The 22,114-nt window shown below is 35.7% G+C and overlaps 1 long non-coding RNA gene across 2 annotated transcripts; it reads right to left on the reverse strand.

Moving 5' to 3' along the window:
- Positions 1-1,831: 1,831 nt before the first annotated feature.
- On the reverse strand, positions 1,832-15,944 carry LOC134855637 (uncharacterized). Of its 2 annotated transcripts, XR_010164521.1 has the most exons (7): positions 15,883-15,944; positions 15,651-15,732; positions 15,428-15,502; positions 15,294-15,350; positions 7,815-8,005; positions 3,095-3,285; positions 1,832-2,540 (listed from the first exon to the last, which is right to left on the reverse strand). It is a non-coding gene; the product is annotated as an uncharacterized LOC134855637 (long non-coding RNA). The 2 variants fall into 2 exon arrangements; XR_010164520.1 differs by lacking the exon at positions 15,294-15,350.
- Between the last annotated feature and the right edge of the window lie 6,170 nt (positions 15,945-22,114).

Here is a 22,114-nt window from a genome sequence, read left to right on the forward strand (position 1 = left end):
TGAACCTTAAAATATTATTCACTACGTTCGTGAATCTTAATCAAAATGCATTGATTTAAGTGTTTAATTTTAAATTAGCTGTGCAGTAGCTTTCTTTGCTTCATAAAAAAGCCATTTAAGACTCGTCAACATAGCCAACAGAAAGTTTCAAAAAAAGTCATCAATGTAAGGAAACGGAAAAAATACTGACTGTATTTTTGAACCAAACTGCAACTTTCGAATTTCTAAGAAAAATTTGATGACAATAACGCTCTTTTATTTTCATTTTCATTTGTGATCGACAGTTTGTGATGAAATTAACCCAACTTGAGTACACATTTTCAGGTTACAATTTTTATTCCGTTAAATCTAAAATATAAATTCCACTTTCAGTTTTTCATGAATTAAAATCGTTTTCTTGGCTGTTAACAACTTTGCTGCTCAAAAGTGGTGTTTGCCTTCCTTTTATCAAAGGAATGAACTGACCTTGAAGACAAACCACGAAAAAGCAAATTTCCTACAAAAATGCAAAAAAAGACTCGCGATTTCCAGTCACGGAACATAGAAAATGGAACTTTTAGTTTCAGGTGACAAAATTAACGAAATACTTTTCGCGTTTGTGCTGTTTCTCAACAACTACTTAACATTCACGATTCACAGTTTTTCTCGATACTGGGACAACATTTCGAAAGTTTTTTTGGCGTTCGAATCACGACTGCAAGGGCTTAAATATGATATATCACTTGACCCATTTTGATGATTATTTTTGAAATCTGCTTTTGCGTGGAAAACAAAAACAAAGCCAACTGACAGTTGGAAAGGAGTAGTGAACTCAAGGAAACTGAAAAAAAACTGACTTGTTTTTTTTAAAACCTTCAATGTTTGAATTTCGAAGAAAATATATGACCTTATAGCTCTTTGAATTTATAGAACAATTTCCATATATAGAACAATTTCCATTTTCAAAATTAGAAGTCGATCACATTTTTTGTGACTTTTCCACTTTTGCTGTTCGCTAGTGGAGTTTGCCTTTCTTTTAACATTGGAAATGCACTGAACTTGAAAAAAATTACAAGTCAAAGAGCCAAGACCGAGCATGAACAAATTTAAGACTTTTTCCTGAAAACAAAAAAAATCAGCAAGATCTATATAATCTCTAAAAAAACACTTTAAAACATAGGAAAACAAAAGTTTCTCCCCATTTGCAATGGTGGAAACAAAAACTATTTACACCGAAGAAAATTATTTTTTTTGGATTCCTTTTGAATTTTGTGCAAACGCGTGTTTTAATAATAGGAGTTCCCTTTTTAAGTCGCTCTAACTTTTTTTTTCATATCTGTAGTTAGTAGCACGTTTTTTATCCATTTTAATGCGCATAAAAATTACCAACTTGCCTACGGTTCAATTACCAAAACTACCTACGGTTCAATTACAAAAACTAATTACGGTTCAATTACCAACTTGCTTTAGCTTAGCGCGCCACATCATGAGCATTATAGAAGCCTTGGAAGTCAATTAACCTGAGAAATCTAAAGTCAAAGTGTAACAACCGGTCGCAATATCCTTGCTGGCTGAGCAATCGTATGTTCATTTAAGGGCACAAGATTCAGATTCCCATTAAATCCTTTAAATAATGAATCCTTATTATTTTAGATTATTATCCATATATTCTGGATTCTCCTCAGATCTGGTTGGCGAAATTTAATCTTAGCAATACGATACCATATAAGGTTTATCCTAGTGCTGTTGTTTAAGCCCTAACGCCATTTAGGCCAAACGTCCATATCGAAAAATTGTTTCTGATAACACTGTTCTCATATCTTAGCTACTTCTTAGCTAGAAAAAAAACACAGATGAGTTAAAATGAATTTGTATTTCAAAATAGTTCTAACATGAATGCCTCAGATGAACACGGTATGAACACAAACTAAACTCATTATAATTCGTTTTATCTCAAATAAAATAAATTAGCTTTTTCATCATATTTTATAATTTCGAATGAATGCATGTTTAAGTTGATTCATTTTTGACTTCAAAACAACTTCAATTAAACGCAGCTTAGAAAGTTCATACGTGAAAGTGGAAACAGGTTGAGCAAATTCTATCTATCGAATGACTTCTAAATTAGCATCAGTGACCTTTAGCCGGTTTACTCGCATTCAATGGACATTTATCAATTAAGGTCATGGTCTAAAATTTCGGATTTGCTGATAAAATATCAAGCATAAAATAACAATAATCAATACCCGCAAAATAAGAAAATTACAAAACCGACTTGACTTCAAATATGCTGAAAATTAATTAGTAATGTTCCGATTGAGTTTGAATGATCGGTGAAACTCTTCCTGTACATGGGAGTAAACGGCGTTCAACATATGATATCAATTTCTATGATTAATTTACAAACTTAACAAACTAGCACATGGTACAGTCCAGTACATTGAACTTAACACTTCGGAGCAACAGAATCCAGCCATTTCTGATCGGTTATTCCGTGTCAGTCTGCAGAGGGGTCAAATAGTAACCTTTCTGCATGCAGACGTCATTTCTATGCTTCTCAGCTGAAAAATAAATTAATGACATTAAATCAACGTTTTGACAATGCATTGTTACATGAGATTGCGACACAGATCGCCCACCTGTGAAAAGCAAATATATCGGAAAACAATTGTGGTAAATGATGAGCAAAAGAATTCTTGATACATCCCTTTGGAATAACAAAAGAAGTAATCAGATAGCCAACGATTGCTCAAGATACCAGGAAACAATAAAACCACCCATTACTTTGAGCCATTAGAAAAAAAATTATATAAAAATTTCAAGCTGACTCAATTTCAAAGTCAAATGGTATGATTGTAATGACTTAAACTCTCAAAATAGATTAAAAGCCGTCCTATAACGCCGGCGAAAACCTTGAAAGGAAACCACTGGCATAAAATGTTGAATAAAACTCTAGCTACCTTCAGCTTCCGCTCAAGATGGTGCTCAGTGCATGATAGCATATTTATGTACTGCAACTGGCACGATTAACAATCCAATTTATAATTACTATTATTTTATGATTATTATATTACTATGCCAATAAATGAACCAGCATAACCCAATTGAAACTCACTGTTGTTCAATGTAATGTTCTGTTCATGTCGTTTCTTGGCACTTGTTAGTAGAGGTGTATTAAGTTAGCTCATCTCAGTCGGCCATGTGAGTCTGATCTCCTCTCTTCTACTCCTTCAACCCCAGTGCCACTTCCACAGCTGAGAAGATCTTCTTCAGTTTCTTCTCGCTGTCAACGTAGCCGTCGCCCTTCTATAAAGACAACAACCCATTCATTGTCCAATTATGTAAACGCGAGCAGATAACTTTGGATCTAATTAAAATCTCTACACTATCTTTCAAATTTTCGAAATGAGAATTTTTAATGACATCAATTATAATCAAAGAAACATCATTTTATAAAAGATTCCCAAACTATTTTTAAACAGGGCATCCTGAAGACACTACCACTCATAAATCAATCAAAAGATAGAGCCAAAACAGTATCAATGAAGAAGAATTCCAAAAAATACCTAAAAGCTTTTGGTGATCAAAATTTTTCATTAAAATCCATGTTTTAAGCCTAGAAGCAAAGCAGAGCTTCGCGTCATTTGGATAAATCCTAAATACCGGGGCAAATTAGCCAACAGGAAATAAGACGAAAGCCGCTACGCCGAAAAGGAACATGAACAGAAAATTTAAAATAAAGAATGTTTGTCTGAATCTGTCCTCTATGAAGTTCATTTTAAGACAAATACTACAAGTAACACAGCTTAAAGTTGAGTTAGAATCGGAAGAAATATTACGCAGCGGTTCTAAAGCCGACAATACTTGAGCAGACACCTGTTGAGCTGAAAAAAAAGTTAATTTCAGAAAACAAAATCTTTAAATAAACAGATCAGAAAAACGACGCGAAATGATTAATCTGGACCGAGAATACCCAAGTTAAAATTTTTTAGACTGAACAAAATGAAAAGAAAAAACGAAAAAGCTGAACTTTACCATATCGGAGTTAGTTAAATTTACAACCAACTTAAAAAAAATTTTGAATAGAAATATTTAAAAAAAAAAAATGCTAAAAATTTGACTGTTGGTTAAAAAAATTCAGAGAATTCAGGTAGGAAACTTAGTCAGTGATTTTGTTAGACATATCCATAATCCAATTTAATAATGCTTGCTAACAGCAAACTGAAGAAACTTTTGATTTTCGAGAATAAAGTTGGCCATTTTTTGCCAAAAGAATTTAAAACTGAAAAGAGCAAACTTAGAGCAGATGACATCGGACTCTCCTGTTGGAGATTTTAAAAGAATGGCAAGATTAAGAAGTAAAACGATTAATGATAGACTCAGGAAGATAATTGTATAGAAAGAAAAATGAAAAGATACAGGAGGCCGATGACTATTTCTCAAATTTCGAACCTATTTCCTCAAACAATTTATTTAAACACGATTGGATTGCCCGCTTGCTGTCTCCTTGCCATGTATGTTCTACCACAAAACAATTATAGCAAAAAAACGTCGAATAATTTTTTTTCGAAAGTTTGTCGTTCCAATGGAAAAACCATTTAAAGTTAAAACTCAAACTTTGCAGAAAACAGTTAAAATAGAGTAACCCAATAAAATTAACCCAATTTGAGAAAACTGGATCAATAGGTATGCTTTTTATTTCGCTGGGAAATCTTAAAACTAAATCCCATTTTCGAAACGTCAATCACGCTATGCATGAAATTTACCCTTTTGCTGTTCGATAGTGGAGTTCGCCTTCCTTTTAACAAAGGATATGAACTAAACTTAAAAAGAAATCAAAATTTCAATCGCGAAAAATTACATTTGAGTCTGAATAAATTTTAAAAGACTTCCTGAAAAAAAATAACTAAAAAAATCATCAAGACCTATTACCGAGTCTGAATTACGTTCATCTACTCTTAAAAAACATCAACTCTTTAAAAATATCGCGCTCATTGCAAGAACAGCAAACGATCTTCAATACCTTGCGATTTTTTAAAAACAGTCTTCTCGGCACAAGGTCTACTGAAAACAGTCTACGGCAAAAGGTTCTATCTTTCAGAAGGATGGAAAGTACTTCAACCACGTATTTCGTCCTAATATTCAACCTTCTAAGATTCTTATCTGATCGCTGTTCTCAAAATAGCATCAAGGAATATCTCATTTTGTAAATCTACATGAATCATTTTAGCTTGCTGTATGTTAAGTTTACTTGATACAGCGGAAAAAGAATGGCCTTTTTAGGACGAAAGCGCCTCCTTAGAATTAGAAATAATTTATTCAAAGCCAGGCACCAATAAATCGGATGAAACACTTGCAAAACATAAACACCTGCACAGTAAACATAGTCCCAGTGCCATTGGAGAAAAACGGAAACCTAGAAAGCGTGGAGACACTGTGCAAAAATCTAGGTAGTGAAATCAAATGACAACTCTTTAGATGCTTCAAACCTCGACAAGCTTTATTTTGCGTTCTTCTTCGATGAATTTAGCCTTGTTACGGTAAGAAACTATCCAGCCTATCCAGCCTGTCAACAGATCGTGGAAATGACCCCGTAATCATCAAAATTGAAATTGTCATCTAGGAAGTAAACTTGAAATAGAAGCTGAATACAAAAATCATTCAAAATTTGGTTATGACGATGCTTCACAAGTTTTTGCCCCGATCTGTGGCCTGAGATTAGAGAGCTGTCGCTGTTTTTGGCGCAGTAGTGATTTAATACAGGAATGTGCGACTTTGGATGTAGCAAACTGACCCAATACGGACTTCCTAGCTCAATCAAGTTCTAGCCATGGACTCTTCTAGGGACCTCCAAGATAGTTCAGAGCCAACACACAAATCGAGGTGCAGCTCGACGTCGTGAAGTTATTATCATTCGACATGGCATCAGCAATAACAATATTAACGTCCACTTCACTAAATGCTGTCTGATCATTAAAAATCACCGAGCCCTCGGCCTCCCCTAACATATTGAAAACCTCAACACAAACAGCTGTCAGTGTTAAGAGTAATAGTATTGTTCTCCAGCCACTTACTAGTCTCGTTTAATGCTTTTTGATGCACTTTTTGAATGAAGTTATTGGAAGTGGTAGTTAAAATTGGATTGCTCCTCTTGTCCATTCTCTTTGCAAGTTTCTCCCCTATTGTTGGAGAAAAAAAAACATAAAAAATGATCAACTTTGATTCATCTATATCCTGCCGCCTTTTTTTGGTTTCCTTTCCTCATTGAAAGTTTTCTCTACTCCCTTTCTTCACTTGTTTATCTAGTCTTTGTAGCTAGAAATAACGTTCATTGCTATCACTTTTCTATTCTGTTTTTCGTAAATATCTCTTTTTTTGCTGGACTTCTCTTTTAACCAGAACTGTTTTGGTGCATTCTGTTTTGCAGCAGCCTTTTTAACTTGGTTATCATTCCCAATTTCTTCAGATCGTTTTTTCTCAGGGAGGAATTCATTAAGCTTAATTGTCAAGATATTCTGAAACTTTTTGAAAGCAGTTTCGCAAACCATTGAACAAATTTCTCGGTTAGGAACCTTCAGCTCCTTTCTTAAACTTTACTGAGATCCATCGCTAATGAGGCGTTTTCAAGTTTTTTCCATTTTCTGTATTTAATTGGTTTAGTCCACTTTCTTTGGTTTCGGATTTGGTGTTGAAAGCTACTGTGTAATGGTCACTTATGGCTGTTTTCATAACACTCGTATACCCTTCGTGTTTAAAAAAACAAGTCTAACGCTTTTGTATCTAGATCCTACTTATTGATTATCTTCAAGTTATATCCCAAGAAAATGTTTGATAGTTCCATTTACATTCAATCCGCCGCAAATAATGTTTAGTAAAATAGAGATATAGTCTTTCAGGTGAGACGTAGTCTTTCAGAGACGTAGTCTTTCAGGTGAGATTGTAGGACATCTTAGGTTTTTTATTAAATGAACTAGGTGGAATATAAAAGCATGTTTAGTAGGTCCCCACAGAGTCTTTGTAAAAATTCAATTGTAATTATTTAAATATTGTTTTAGTTTGTTTGAAGGATTATTTCATATTTGAATTCTTCACGCAAAAACACTCCAATGCCATTTCCCCTTTTTACCCGTGAGCAATCTTTTTTTTTGGTGATAACCCGGTATTGAGAACACTTTTGTCCTATGTCTAATTGCCATTGGTTTTTCGGAATAACTCATGAGCAGTACGCAAAATTTATCAATTTTGTTTGGTAGTGATCTAATATTTTGAAGCCAAACGAAGACTGAGGTGTTTTCTTGTAGTCTGTGTCATACTTTGAAGAAGCAAAGAGAAAACAACCTGTACTGGCCAGTGTTTTTGTACATATATGAAACTAAAAAATCGATCACATCTGCCTACAGTAGAGAACAATTCGTATATTCGTAGAAGCAAAACAATTGGCGAAAGCCTGTCTGAACCTCTTTTTTGCTACGATCTCACAGCAACTTGTGGCCGCCTCTGAGGTATCACAGGCGGGTCATCACCATTGGAAAAAGAAAAGACAATAACAAATATTTTTTTCATTGGTTACGACACATGTGCAAGAAGTTGAGCTGCGTGTTCATTCTCTTCTATCTTTGAAAAAAAATCGAAAGAAAAAATTAATTAAATAAACGAAAAAAGGGCCCAGTGAGATAATGGAAAAGGAACGCAAGAGATATCAACTCAATTAATCTTAATCACAACAGAAAAATTAATATTCAAAAAAGAATAGTTAATGAATATGAGTTTCAGATTAATATATCAATTCCAATTAATGCCAAAAAATGAACCAGCATAACCCAATTGAAACTCACTGTTGTTCAATGTAATGTTCTGTTCATGTCGTTTCTTGGCACTTGTTAGTAGAGGTGTATTAAGTTAGCTCATCTCAGTCGGCCATGTGAGTCTGATCTCCTCTCTTCTACTCCTTCAACCCCAGTGCCACTTCCACAGCTGAGAAGATCTTCTTCAGTTTCTTCTCGCTGTCAACGTAGCCGTCGCCCTTCTATAAAGACAACAACCCATTCATTGTCCAATTATGTAAACGCGAGCAGATAACTTTGGATCTAATTAAAATCTCTACACTATCTTTCAAATTTTCGAAATGAGAATTTTTAATGACATCAATTATAATCAAAGAAACATCATTTTATAAAAGATTCCCAAACTATTTTTAAACAGGGCATCCTGAAGACACTACCACTCATAAATCAATCAAAAGATAGAGCCAAAACAGTATCAATGAAGAAGAATTCCAAAAAATACCTAAAAGCTTTTGGTGATCAAAATTTTTCATTAAAATCCATGTTTTAAGCCTAGAAGCAAAGCAGAGCTTCGCGTCATTTGGATAAATCCTAAATACCGGGGCAAATTAGCCAACAGGAAATAAGACGAAAGCCGCTACGCCGAAAAGGAACATGAACAGAAAATTTAAAATAAAGAATGTTTGTCTGAATCTGTCCTCTATGAAGTTCATTTTAAGACAAATACTACAAGTAACACAGCTTAAAGTTGAGTTAGAATCGGAAGAAATATTACGCAGCGGTTCTAAAGCCGACAATACTTGAGCAGACACCTGTTGAGCTGAAAAAAAAGTTAATTTCAGAAAACAAAATCTTTAAATAAACAGATCAGAAAAACGACGCGAAATGATTAATCTGGACCGAGAATACCCAAGTTAAAACTTTTTAGACTGAACAAAATGAAAAGAAAAAACGAAAAAGCTGAACTTTACCATATCGGAGTTAGTTAAATTTACAACCAACTTAAAAAAAATTTTGAATAGAAATATTTAAAAAAAAAATGCTAAAAATTTGACTGTTGGTTAAAAAAATTCAGAGAATTCAGGTAGGAAACTTAGTCAGTGATTTTGTTAGACATATCCATAATCCAATTTAATAATGCTTGCTAACAGCAAACTGAAGAAACTTTTGATTTTCGAGAATAAAGTTGGCCATTTTTTGCCAAAAGAATTTAAAACTGAAAAGAGCAAACTTAGAGCAGATGACATCGGACTCTCCTGTTGGAGATTTTAAAAGAATGGCAAGATTAAGAAGTAAAACGATTAATGATAGACTCAGGAAGATAATTGTATAGAAAGAAAAATGAAAAGATACAGGAGGCCGATGACTATTTCTCAAATTTCGAACCTATTTCCTCAAACAATTTATTTAAACACGATTGGATTGCCCGCTTGCTGTCTCCTTGCCATGTATGTTCTACCACAAAACAATTATAGCAAAAAAACGTCGAATAATTTTTTTCGAAAGTTTGTCGTTCCAATGGAAAAACCATTTAAAGTTAAAACTCAAACTTTGCAGAAAACAGTTAAAATAGAGTAACCCAATAAAATTAACCCAATTTGAGAAAACTGGATCAATAGGTATGCTTTTTATTTCGCTGGGAAATCTTAAAACTAAATCCCATTTTCGAAACGTCAATCACGCTATGCATGAAATTTACCCTTTTGCTGTTCGATAGTGGAGTTCGCCTTCCTTTTAACAAAGGATATGAACTAAACTTAAAAAGAAATCAAAATTTCAATCGCGAAAAATTACATTTGAGTCTGAATAAATTTTAAAAGACTTCCTGAAAAAAAATAACTAAAAAAATCATCAAGACCTATTACCGAGTCTGAATTACGTTCATCTACTCTTAAAAAACATCAACTCTTTAAAAATATCGCGCTCATTGCAAGAACAGCAAACGATCTTCAATACCTTGCGATTTTTTAAAAACAGTCTTCTCGGCACAAGGTCTACTGAAAACAGTCTACGGCAAAAGGTTCTATCTTTCAGAAGGATGGAAAGTACTTCAACCACGTATTTCGTCCTAATATTCAACCTTCTAAGATTCTTATCTGATCGCTGTTCTCAAAATAGCATCAAGGAATATCTCATTTTGTAAATCTACATGAATCATTTTAGCTTGCTGTATGTTAAGTTTACTTGATACAGCGGAAAAAGAATGGCCTTTTTAGGACGAAAGCGCCTCCTTAGAATTAGAAATAATTTATTCAAAGCCAGGCACCAATAAATCGGATGAAACACTTGCAAAACATAAACACCTGCACAGTAAACATAGTCCCAGTGCCATTGGAGAAAGACGGAAACCTAGAAAGCGTGGAGACACTGTGCAAAAATCTAGGTAGTGAAATCAAATGACAACTCTTTAGATGCTTCAAACCTCGACAAGCTTTATTTTGCGTTCTTCTTCGATGAATTTAGCCTTGTTACGGTAAGAAACTATCCAGCCTATCCAGCCTGTCAACAGATCGTGGAAATGACCCCGTAATCATCAAAATTGAAATTGTCATCTAGGAAGTAAACTTGAAATAGAAGCTGAATACAAAAATCATTCAAAATTTGGTTATGACGATGCTTCACAAGTTTTTGCCCCGATCTGTGGCCTGAGATTAGAGAGCTGTCGCTGTTTTTGGCGCAGTAGTGATTTAATACAGGAATGTGCGACTTTGGATGTAGCAAACTGACCCAATACGGACTTCCTAGCTCAATCAAGTTCTAGCCATGGACTCTTCTAGGGACCTCCAAGATAGTTCAGAGCCAACACACAAATCGAGGTGCAGCTCGACGTCGTGAAGTTATTATCATTCGACATGGCATCAGCAATAACAATATTAACGTCCACTTCACTAAATGCTGTCTGATCATTAAAAATCACCGAGCCCTCGGCCTCCCCTAACATATTGAAAACCTCAACACAAACAGCTGTCAGTGTTAAGAGTAATAGTATTGTTCTCCAGCCACTTACTAGTCTCGTTTAATGCTTTTTGATGCACTTTTTGAATGAAGTTATTGGAAGTGGTAGTTAAAATTGGATTGCTCCTCTTGTCCATTCTCTTTGCAAGTTTCTCCCCTATTGTTGGAGAAAAAAAAACATAAAAAATGATCAACTTTGATTCATCTATATCCTGCCGCCTTTTTTTGGTTTCCTTTCCTCATTGAAAGTTTTCTCTACTCCCTTTCTTCACTTGTTTATCTAGTCTTTGTAGCTAGAAATAACGTTCATTGCTATCACTTTTCTATTCTGTTTTTCGTAAATATCTCTTTTTTTGCTGGACTTCTCTTTTAACCAGAACTGTTTTGGTGCATTCTGTTTTGCAGCAGCCTTTTTAACTTGGTTATCATTCCCAATTTCTTCAGATCGTTTTTTCTCAGGGAGGAATTCATTAAGCTTAATTGTCAAGATATTCTGAAACTTTTTGAAAGCAGTTTCGCAAACCATTGAACAAATTTCTCGGTTAGGAACCTTCAGCTCCTTTCTTAAACTTTACTGAGATCCATCGCTAATGAGGCGTTTTCAAGTTTTTTCCATTTTCTGTATTTAATTGGTTTAGTCCACTTTCTTTGGTTTCGGATTTGGTGTTGAAAGCTACTGTGTAATGGTCACTTATGGCTGTTTTCATAACACTCGTATACCCTTCGTGTTTAAAAAAACAAGTCTAACGCTTTTGTATCTAGATCCTACTTATTGATTATCTTCAAGTTATATCCCAAGAAAATGTTTGATAGTTCCATTTACATTCAATCCGCCGCAAATAATGTTTAGTAAAATAGAGATATAGTCTTTCAGGTGAGACGTAGTCTTTCAGAGACGTAGAGACGTAGTCTTTCAGGTGAGATTGTAGGACATCTTAGGTTTTTTATTAAATGAACTAGGTGGAATATAAAAGCATGTTTAGTAGGTCCCCACAGAGTCTTTGTAAAAATTCAATTGTAATTATTTAAATATTGTTTTAGTTTGTTTGAAGGATTATTTCATATTTGAATTCTTCACGCAAAAACACTCCAATGCCATTTCCCCTTTTTACCCGTGAGCAATCTTTTTTTTTGGTGATAACCCGGTATTGAGAACACTTTTGTCCTATGTCTAATTGCCATTGGTTTTTCGGAATAACTCATGAGCAGTACGCAAAATTTATCAATTTTGTTTGGTAGTGATCTAATATTTTGAAGCCAAACGAAGACTGAGGTGTTTTCTTGTAGTCTGTGTCATACTTTGAAGAAGCAAAGAGAAAACAACCTGTACTGGCCAGTGTTTTTGTACATATATGAAACTAAAAAATCGATCACATCTGCCTACAGTAGAGAACAATTCGTATATTCGTAGAAGCAAAACAATTGGCGAAAGCCTGTCTGAACCTCTTTTTTGCTACGATCTCACAGCAACTTGTGGCCGCCTCTGAGGTATCACAGGCGGGTCATCACCATTGAAAAAAGAAAAAACAATAACAAATATTTTTTTCATGGTTACGACACATGTGCAAGAAGTTGAGCTGCGTGTTCATTCTCTTCTATCTTTGAAAAACAATCGAAAGAAAAAATTAATTAAATAAACGAAAAAAGGGCCCAGTGAGATAATGGAAAAGGAACGCAAGAGATATCAACTCAATTAATCTTAATCACAACAGAAAAATTAATATTCAAAAAAGAATAGTTAATGAATATGAGTTTCAGATTAATATATCAATTCCCAACAACGAATATTAGTACAAAAAGAAATATGGTTTTGGGTCTCAGTTATCATTTCTTATGATGTTCATTATTTGCCAGTGTTTTTCTTTTTATACACTAGAGATCTCTCAGTATCATCTCTTTCGACCGATCCCGATAGTTTCGGTTGATAGTAGTCTTTTCATATTTCAGCAAATCCGTCTTGTACGGTACGCGCACAAATTTACCTCGTTCGTTTTCGCTGTTTGCAGAAACCTCAGATGGGTTCAGACGCTCACTCACGTAAACGTATTTTGGTTTCTCGTATTCAATTTATGGCGTAATTGAAAACGGGCTTGAAAAAAAATTACTTTATCTGCGAAGTATATTAATTTGCAAACTAGGCTCGGTAATAGCCCATCAAACGCCTTGCCAGGCAAATGTGATATTTTAATCCTTTCCTCATTTATTTTTATTCGCAAAAACATTTTAATAAAAATCTCTGTTTCACTATTAACATTATGAACATTTCTCGCATCCAAAGATGATTTCATTATGTTTCCTCGTGTGGCGCTTTTGTGCTCGCAATCGATCATCTAATTTAGTCTGATTTTATTCAAGATCTTTTATTTTCTGCCCTTGTTCAATTGCAAGAGCTCTCATCTTTTTCACCTCTTGGTACACATCTCTCACTTTTTTATCTCTGAATTGTTACTTACGATCTCTTGTTCTTGAGATAATGCTCCACTTTAATCCGAAACATTCATTGGGTTCATCGTGACTAACAAAATAAAATAAAAACCCAGCTTGAACTGAAACAATATTGTCATTTTTTAAAATTCTATCAGTGAGACATTTAACTTCTCGAACTTTTTTCAGGGCTTTGGCTTGAACGAAATCAGTTTATAAATCTGAAAAACTTAGATTTGAATAACTATAAGGCCAATTCAATTGTTTTTATGAAGAATTTCTTGTTATAAAATTGCCACAATTTTTCTTTTTCAACATTCAGTTCATCGCAATGTCAACCGACCGTTTTTCAATTCGATTCTTCTTTCTTATCTCCAAAACTTTCAGTTATGGCTCCGGAAACGAAATTTTTAAGAATTTTAGAAACAACATTCAATAATGTTACTGGATGATAGTTCGAGACATCTGCTTTGCTGTCTTCCTTGAAGATCGGCAGAACAATTCCATTTATCCATTTCCGGGGAAATCTCTTCAATCGAACGAATGTTTTAAATGAAGTAAACATTGATTTAGCAATTTCGGTACTAGTTCTTTTGAAAAAGCTGGGTGGAAATTGATCTGGTTCTCTGCTTTTACTAATATCAATCTCTTGGAGCTCTGATTCAATTGATCTCATGGTGAAGTTTACTTTTTTTCAGGTCATAAGATACCGCTGGAGTTGGCTTAACGAAATTATATTCTGAATCGGTGACAACCGCCGCAAAGTAGTCATTGAAGAGATTGACTTTGTCTATATAGTCACTGACTTCGCAACTTGTTGAGGGGTCGATGATTTTGGTGTTAACTTTTCTCTGCCGAGACTTATTAGGTATTTGAATATCCTTTTTCTTTTTCTCGTTGAAAACAAGTCTTTTTCATATTGCTGCCTAACAGATCTTGCAATCGAGAGCATTCAATTCGAAACGCTTGAACTTTGTTGAACAAGGTAATACTTATTGCAGTTTTTCTTTAATGTCTTTCCCAGAGTTTCCATCTTATTTATTACATGCGCGATTTCAGAGGAAATCCAGGGAGAAAGATTTTGACTTTCTACGAGGGGTATGCTTATCAATTAATTCACAGATCCAATTATACGACAAATCCGTATTTACATTCATATTGCTGTAACAGAAAGGCATCAAAGGGCTGATGGGCCATTTAGCCGCCAGATTTACAAAGTCACATTTGCAGAAGCTGTAGAAGCGGAAAAATGGTAAATGTTGGTATTGGACGATTGTTTTTTAGAAATACTAGTCAGCTACATATCAAATCAGTCAACTAACATAACGTATTGGCAGCTGTAAATCAGATACTCTCTCCTGCACAAGTGATGTAACCTTTGGGCTCTAACTATGCTTTCTGTTGTTACTTTTCTACGCGAATGCTCTTCCTATGCAAAAAAATATGGGTAAGCCTATGGATATGCAAACGATTTTAAATTCGAGACAGATTCAGAAAGAATAGCATCAAAGGTTGGAAAATGGAGAAAGGATAATCTAATGACACTCAATATGGGCAACTCCAAAAAACTTTGAGAACGGAACAGAAGAATCTCGGCGAAACAAAACTGAACGCTTAAACAGGATACGTTGCACCAGCACCGCTATTTGCCTGTTAGTTCTGGTAACCTTCGAGAACTGACACGAAATTGAAACGCAGAGACGAAGTTGCACTTCGCATACATAAGCAGTTTAACTAGTATACGAAAAAGTTCATTAAAACATCCGAGCCGTAGCATCCGAGCCTTAGCTGGTTATTGATCAAAATGAACACATTTTGTCGCAACAATATTTGCGTCGAACAAAATTTGCGACTTATGTTGGAAAAAAAGAGAGTTCATGCTACAACACAAGCTTTGCTAGTGTAAAATTGTGTCCCAATGGCAAAGTAGGGTATGAATAGCCGCACAGGTGTTACACGACTGTTAAAGTGCTTTTAGTGCTTTAACAGCGTCTAAAACAATTTGATGAAAATTTGTGGATCCGAACTTCCAAGTTATTGAACATAGCAAAAAGTGGGCAACAAACAGATGCAAAAAAGAATCTACAGCAAAAAATTCAATTAAAACTATTGTTGCACGTGGCGAAAGTTGTATATAAAGGAATACTTGACCCCTGAAAAACTCGTAAAACTGAGGAGTTTAGCCCATGGATTGCCAGACAGTGTATACTACAACAACATCAACTCAAGATATCCTCCCTAAACACTTCAAAATGCACGATAAAATGAGTGTAAAAGCCTTTTACCTTCTTGGAGTGAACAAGTTCTCCGTTTACTGAGACCTCGAAGTAGCCAGTCGCTCTCGGAGTGCCCTCGGAATCCTAGAACAAGGAAAGGAAGATACAGACAGTTTAAAGCGTCAATACATTATGAAGGTTTTTTATTTAAAAAAATTCGGACTTTTCAAAAAAACTCTTATTTTTAGGGCATTTTCAAAGGTAACAAGCAAAGCGCAAAAGTAACACTTACAAATTCGATTCCATAGCTAGCGAACTCATTTTTGATGTCACTGATTAGCCGATTGGCCTTACTTCTGTACCCTCATGCACCGCTAAAATAAAGCCTTCAATGTCTTATTTGATAACTATGAATACGTGACACCGATTCATAAATTAATTCAAGGTAAACTGATACTTTTTTCTCGACAACAGAAAAATTTGGTCATATTTGTTCACAATACAAAACTTTATCATGCACATACCAATAGAGAATGTTAACTTGAACTCGAGACATTTCTGTCACACAACAATATCTATCTGAAACAACTCCCTCTATCTCGTTATGTAAATTTGTGAAAAATCCCAGTAGCACTGAGCTAGATTTTAGACTGGTTTCTACCTCAATGAGGATCCGGTAAAACAACGTGTACAGAAAATTGAACAGAATAATTCTTAAAAGTTTGTAACATTTGCTCGGAAAGTACATAACGACGGAAAGTAAAACTATATCCGGTAACTTTGTCAATTTTTGATCAACTGGACTCTTGTTCATGGTTCTTGAAGTGCACTTGTTCAAATTGTCGATCTTGACTTTATATTTTTATTTTTTTTTGCCTTAATTTTTTAAGGGAATTAATTTTTTCATCGTCATCATCATCATCATTATACCATATAGACTGGCTAGAGTCAAGATAGAGCTTCACGTGCTTTTAGCCGTCTCTACCAAAGCATGTTCGAAATGGTCCTCATAACAACCGGTCAACGAGTTGTTACTGGTTGAAGGCTATCAGCCGATTCGCGCAAATTAACTTAGTCGCATGCAAAATAATGGACTCATGGCTGGGTCTCAGTATCCCCAGACCACGAGGTCACTCCTAAAAATGGGGTAGATACATTATCATATTTTCAAAATGTTAATCCTGATGATGCACAAAATGTGCTAAAACGTTTGAAATAACATTATAAATTTCTTATAAATATTATCATATTAAGCTACCATATTACTATTGTTTTTCTACATTAGAGAAAATCACACTACCTATCGGAGATGGATCGACCCTTTCCTTAATCCGTAGCTTCTCATAGACCGAAACTGGAAATAGATGATATAATTTAAATTCAGGACATCTACAGAAGCTAAAAGTTGTTAAGACTACAGTTCAGGAGTGTATCTCCAGAACCTTCCAATTTCTTCAATAGTCCTGACTAGACGCCTTCTTCTTGGTCAGTAAGGGTTGCTACCTTCACCTTCAGCCTTCCCGATTTGTTCAATTCTTCCTGTAACGACTGTAACAGCACAATCATTACAACTCGGAAAAATTCTTCTCGTTAATTCTGCGACTGTCTCTGCTCACGTTATTTCTGTCTCGCTCGCCGTGATTCTCATTTGTACAAGCGAAAATTACGGTTCTGATTTTCGCTATTTTTCAGTTCTCGCGAAAATAAAAGATGTTCACGTGTATATCTCTTCGTACTAACTTTTAAAAATGAGCATGTCAACTCATAGTGACCTTTCCCAATCTAATTTTTTTTCAAATAAGACCATTAATCAGTGGAACTGTTCTTTCGTACAGTCGAATCACTTCAAAAAAAATTAATTTTGACGAACCATTTGCCAGCGGCAATCTGGTCGAATGGCACACACTCCCCGGAAAGCCCCGGTCAATGTCCTCTTTGAACTTCGAGTAACTTATCAAAAGACTTATTCTAATTGTTGTTATAAATTTATTAAATAGATTTGTTATGTTTAATGTTTGTGCCTGTTTGTGGAGCGCCCTCTGAGGAATTTTAGAGACAGGTCTGTCAAGTGGCTTTCTGTGGGGAGGTGGAAAACTGGAATTGGCTTGTGGAGTCTGGTGGTGCGCCGATGGACCTACTGAGCTCGGGTGAGATTGTTCCTTGTTTTTGATTTTTATAATTCGATTTTAAAATTAAAATTAATTTAATTGTCTTTTATTTTTTTTATTTGCTGATTTGTATAGTTCCCACTAACCGCTTATCATGGGTTAGTTCAGTCCCCTAAAGTCCAGTCAAAATCCTTTTTTTTACCTTTATGCTGCGTCAAGATGAGGAAAAACAGAAAAGAGTAAGCAAGCAAAGATTGCTTAAAACCTTCAGGACTGATAAATTGGATTAAATATGATTGTTGTTCTAGTTGGTATCATATCAGTAGTGTAAATATTTCTCTTAGCGACACTAAGAAAACCCAATGGTTTCAGTGTCCTTTATGCGTTGATGTAAAATCTGTTAATAAAGCAACAATAGGTAATGATTTAGTGCTAGACAATTATGTTAATACAGCCATCTCAAATGTCCGAGTACTCAAGAGAGTAACAAAAGACTCGCGTGTTCCCTTGGCGAAAAGTCTGTCGGACAAAATAAATGACATCGTCTACAATGTAGAAGATGTTACAAAATGGCTAATTGTTTAACGTCGTTCTTGTTTTTTTGGAGCAACCGAAAAGAAGTAGACGCAAACAGACTACAAGCATGAGCTCTTTGATAAATAAAAAAATTCGAGCAAATGACGTGTCACTTCCAAAACCTCATCCCCAAGTTTCAAGCCGGCCTCTGAGTGACCTCGAGCAGAGAATAAAGTTAATAAGTAGTAAGCTCAATGAAGGAAATGTAAAGGGAGGAATAAGACTTGCATCTTCGGATGACAAAATTGCTCCCTTTTCAACTGATAACTATCAAAAATTGTTGTCTAAGCACCCTCAGCGAGCCAAATTTGCAGATCCAAATCCAGAAAAATTGGATAGTTTTTTCGTAACCGATTTCGACCTATACAACGCGATAATGTCCTTTCCAAACGGATCAGCAGCAGGTCCTGATAAAATAGTTCCACAAATTTTTAAAGATCTTGTTAGTAAGTCGAATGGCAGTGCAGGACTTAGTTTCCTGAAATCGCTTACTAAGCTGATAAACCTCATTGGAGATGGCAAAATACCCGAACCACTAAGACCTTTCTTTTTTGGCGCAAAGCTTATCGCCCTCATAAAGATAGACGGAGAGTTGAGAACGATTGCCATTGGCAACACGCTGAGATGTATCGCGTCTAAATGCGCTGGAAGCAAGGCCCTCTCCGAGCGACAAAATTTTTTCGGAAACGTACAGGTAGGATGCGGTACCAAACGAGGAGCAGAAATAGATGCGCACTCGTTTCGAAACCTAAATGAACGCGACGACAATCCAAAATGCACTGTTCTTTTAAAACTAGATTTTAAGAACGCCTTTAACTCTTCAAACAGAGAAACAATGCTGAATCATTTTTATTCAAATCGCCCCGAATTGTATAATTACACCCATTGCGCGTATGGTAAACCTAGTTACCTTTTTCACGGAAGCTCTGTCATAATGTCAGAAGACGGAACTCAGCAAGGTGATCTTGAAGCCCCACCCTTTTTTGCGGAAACAATTCATACACTAGTCAAACAGTTGGAGTCGAAAAGTAACATTTGGTATTTAGATTATGGGAATTCAGCCGAAGACTATAAGGTAGTACTCCGGGACCTTAAAAACATTCTGAAGTCAGAACATTTTGAAGCCTGAGCTTGAACACTGAGAAGTGCGAACTTTGTTTTTTGGGACCGACTACTAGTACACAGTATAATTCAATTTTAACACATTTTCGAAAAATATGCCCCAAAATAAAAACAAAAGAAGAACTCCTCATTTTAGGATCTCCAATCGGCGAACTTTGCCGAAAAGAATTGCTCGACGAAAAAATTAAGGAGCTTAAAAAAGTCTCGGATGTCATTGACAAACTAGACACCCAATATGGTTTTTACCTCCTGAAAAATTGCTTTAGCATGCCAAAACTCCTATATTTTTTGCGTACGAGCCCTTGTTTTTTGCAAATTTATTTTTGGAACGCTACGATAAATTACTGCGAAATTCGTTATGCAAGGTCACTAACGTGAAAATGGATAATAACCAGTTTTTACAAGCAGTTCTCCCGGCAGCCAAAGGTGGTTTGGGCGTTTCTTCCGCTCGTCTACTCGCTTTACCCGCTTTCTTAGCCTCAGCAGTAGGAGCAAAAGATGTCTTGAGCGAAATCTTTGGTTTGGAGCATGTGGATGGAACCTATGATGATGCGCTTAAATGTTGGTTTGAACTTGGAAAAATTGAAATGGCTCCGGAAAATGAAATCCAAAAAAATTGGACGGAGCCAATTTTTGACAGCAAAATTGCAGACTTGATTTTACGACTCGAACCAACGGACATGAAAAGGTTCAACGCGTTCCAAGATAGATTTGGCTCCCAATGGTTGAACGTCATCCCATGCAAAAATTTAAGGTTGCAACTGTCGAACCAACAACTCAGAATTGGGATAGGATTTCGATTAGGATCAAAAATATGCGAACGGCATAAATGCGTGTGCGGAAAAACGTTACCGAGGTTGGTTGGCATGGTCTTTCTTGCCTCAAAAGTGCAGGGAGATTCTCCAGGCATTCAAACTTGAATACCCTTATAAAACAGAGTTTATCATCTACTCACATTCCGTCTGTTTTAGAAACACGACAGCTCTACAGGACCGATCAGAAGCGACCAGACGGTTTGACGCTCGTTCCATGGGCTGTTGGTAAGCAGCTCTTGTGAGATGTAACGGTAGTAGACTCCTTAGCTCCTTATAAGATTAATGCCGCGTCTGTTTGTAACCCTGGTACGGCTGCCGCTGAAGCGGAGGAGCAACAAATTGACAAGTATAAAGATCTTGTAAATGATGGATATCTTTTTCAACCGCTAGCTTTTGTAATTTAGGGCTCGGCCGGCGCCAGCACAGATTTTTTTTTGAGCAAGCTTTGTAAGAACTTAAGCATATGCACATGCACTGAGGAACCCAGAGCAGGCAGCTTTTTAAAACAGAGAATCTCCCTGGCAATACAGATTGCGAACGCCGCTTGCATACTCGGAACAATAAATGACAAAATAACTTTCGACGAAATTTTTTATTTGTAACACTTATGTATTATATTATCTCGTGTCGAGTTGCGTGTTCTTATTGAAGAAACGTAATCCGTATCGGGTTTAATTGAAAAGGACTTAAACACTTGTCATCTTCTTTTATCATTATCACTTCCATATCTAGAAAATTCAAAGGATTTTGACTGGAATACGTGATGAAGGGACTCCTGACTGTAACCTCGGTTACTATGATACTTCTGACCTTCTGATTACCACTCATCAAAATGGTACAGTGCCATCGAACAGAAATTTTAAATTGCATCAGAACAATTTTATCCACGTTACACCAAATCACTACGTGCTATAAAATCATCAAACTACAACACTAAATTTAAGATTTTGAAAGTGTTTTTTCAAACGTTTTCGCACATTTTGTGCATCATATAGATAGAATTTTTTAAAAAATTTTTTACAAGACATCTAAAATCTGAAAAAGTGAGAAACATGTCTAAAAATGCCCAAAATTTGTTTAAACAATCAAATTTAAAAAACTGTAATTACATAATAAATTACGTAATCCTTATTTAGAATTTCCAGTAAATTTCTGAAATTTCATAGTTTTTCGTTCTATCATTGTTATGAAGTTTCGATTTGGGATTATTTTCGATTCTGACATGTCAGTGTTTTGAATTTTTGTCATGCTATACATGGACTATAATTTTAGTGTTAATTCCCGGCTCCTGAAATCATCGCGTGTGTTAATTCTCGGCCTCTCCCTTTAAATATGCAAAGCCTCTAGTGTGAGTAGCATCTGGGTGTTGGCTGTTTGGTTTATAATCTCTGACTTCAGCTCAGCACTACCGCCTACCTCCTTATTACATTCTAACAAGTGTTGCCCTACTGGGGAGTCCCCTTTGCGTTGTTCATCGACCCTCGTGGCTAAATGTTTGACTGTCTGGTCGACATATGTGTAAGCTTATGTAAGCTTATCGACCCTCGTGGCTAATTGTTTGACTGCCTGGTCGACATATGTGTAAGCTTATGTAAGTTTGGACACCACTTTGGAACTCAGTTCAAAAGCACAGTAAGTTTAGAGTGATGGCAAGCAAGTTTTAATTTTTCTTGTTGTAAAAATTATTTGTGCCCCGGATGTTTGCCGAACTTTTGCAGCTAACAGTTGAGATGGATTGCTTCGATATTGCATTGTAAAAAGGTGGGTGAGCTTTTCAACCATTTATCAAATCTCCGTTCTGATGCCGTCACCACTAAGTTTTTCTTTCCCTCAATGGTTTTGTTAAAATTTCAAACACTACCCTATCCGACCAATTTTTCGGATATTCATTTTCAATCAATTGTTTTCGATTTTTTTCCAATGCCTGGTCCAAACTTTCCTATGTTCAGGTACTTCTGAAAACCCTATGGACCGTCCCTTCAATAACGGTTCTCCAGACCCTTCCAATTTCTTCAATAGTCCTGACTAGCCGCCTCCTTCTTGGTCAGTAAAGTTTGCTGCCTTCACCTTCAGCCTTCCCGATTTGTTCAATTCTTCCTGTAACGATTGTAACAGCACAATCATTACAGCTCAGA

Source organism: Symsagittifera roscoffensis, chromosome 10 (genome assembly GCF_963678635.1).
Source record: "Symsagittifera roscoffensis chromosome 10, txSymRosc1.1, whole genome shotgun sequence".
Taxonomy (NCBI): domain Eukaryota; kingdom Metazoa; phylum Xenacoelomorpha; order Acoela; family Convolutidae; genus Symsagittifera; species Symsagittifera roscoffensis.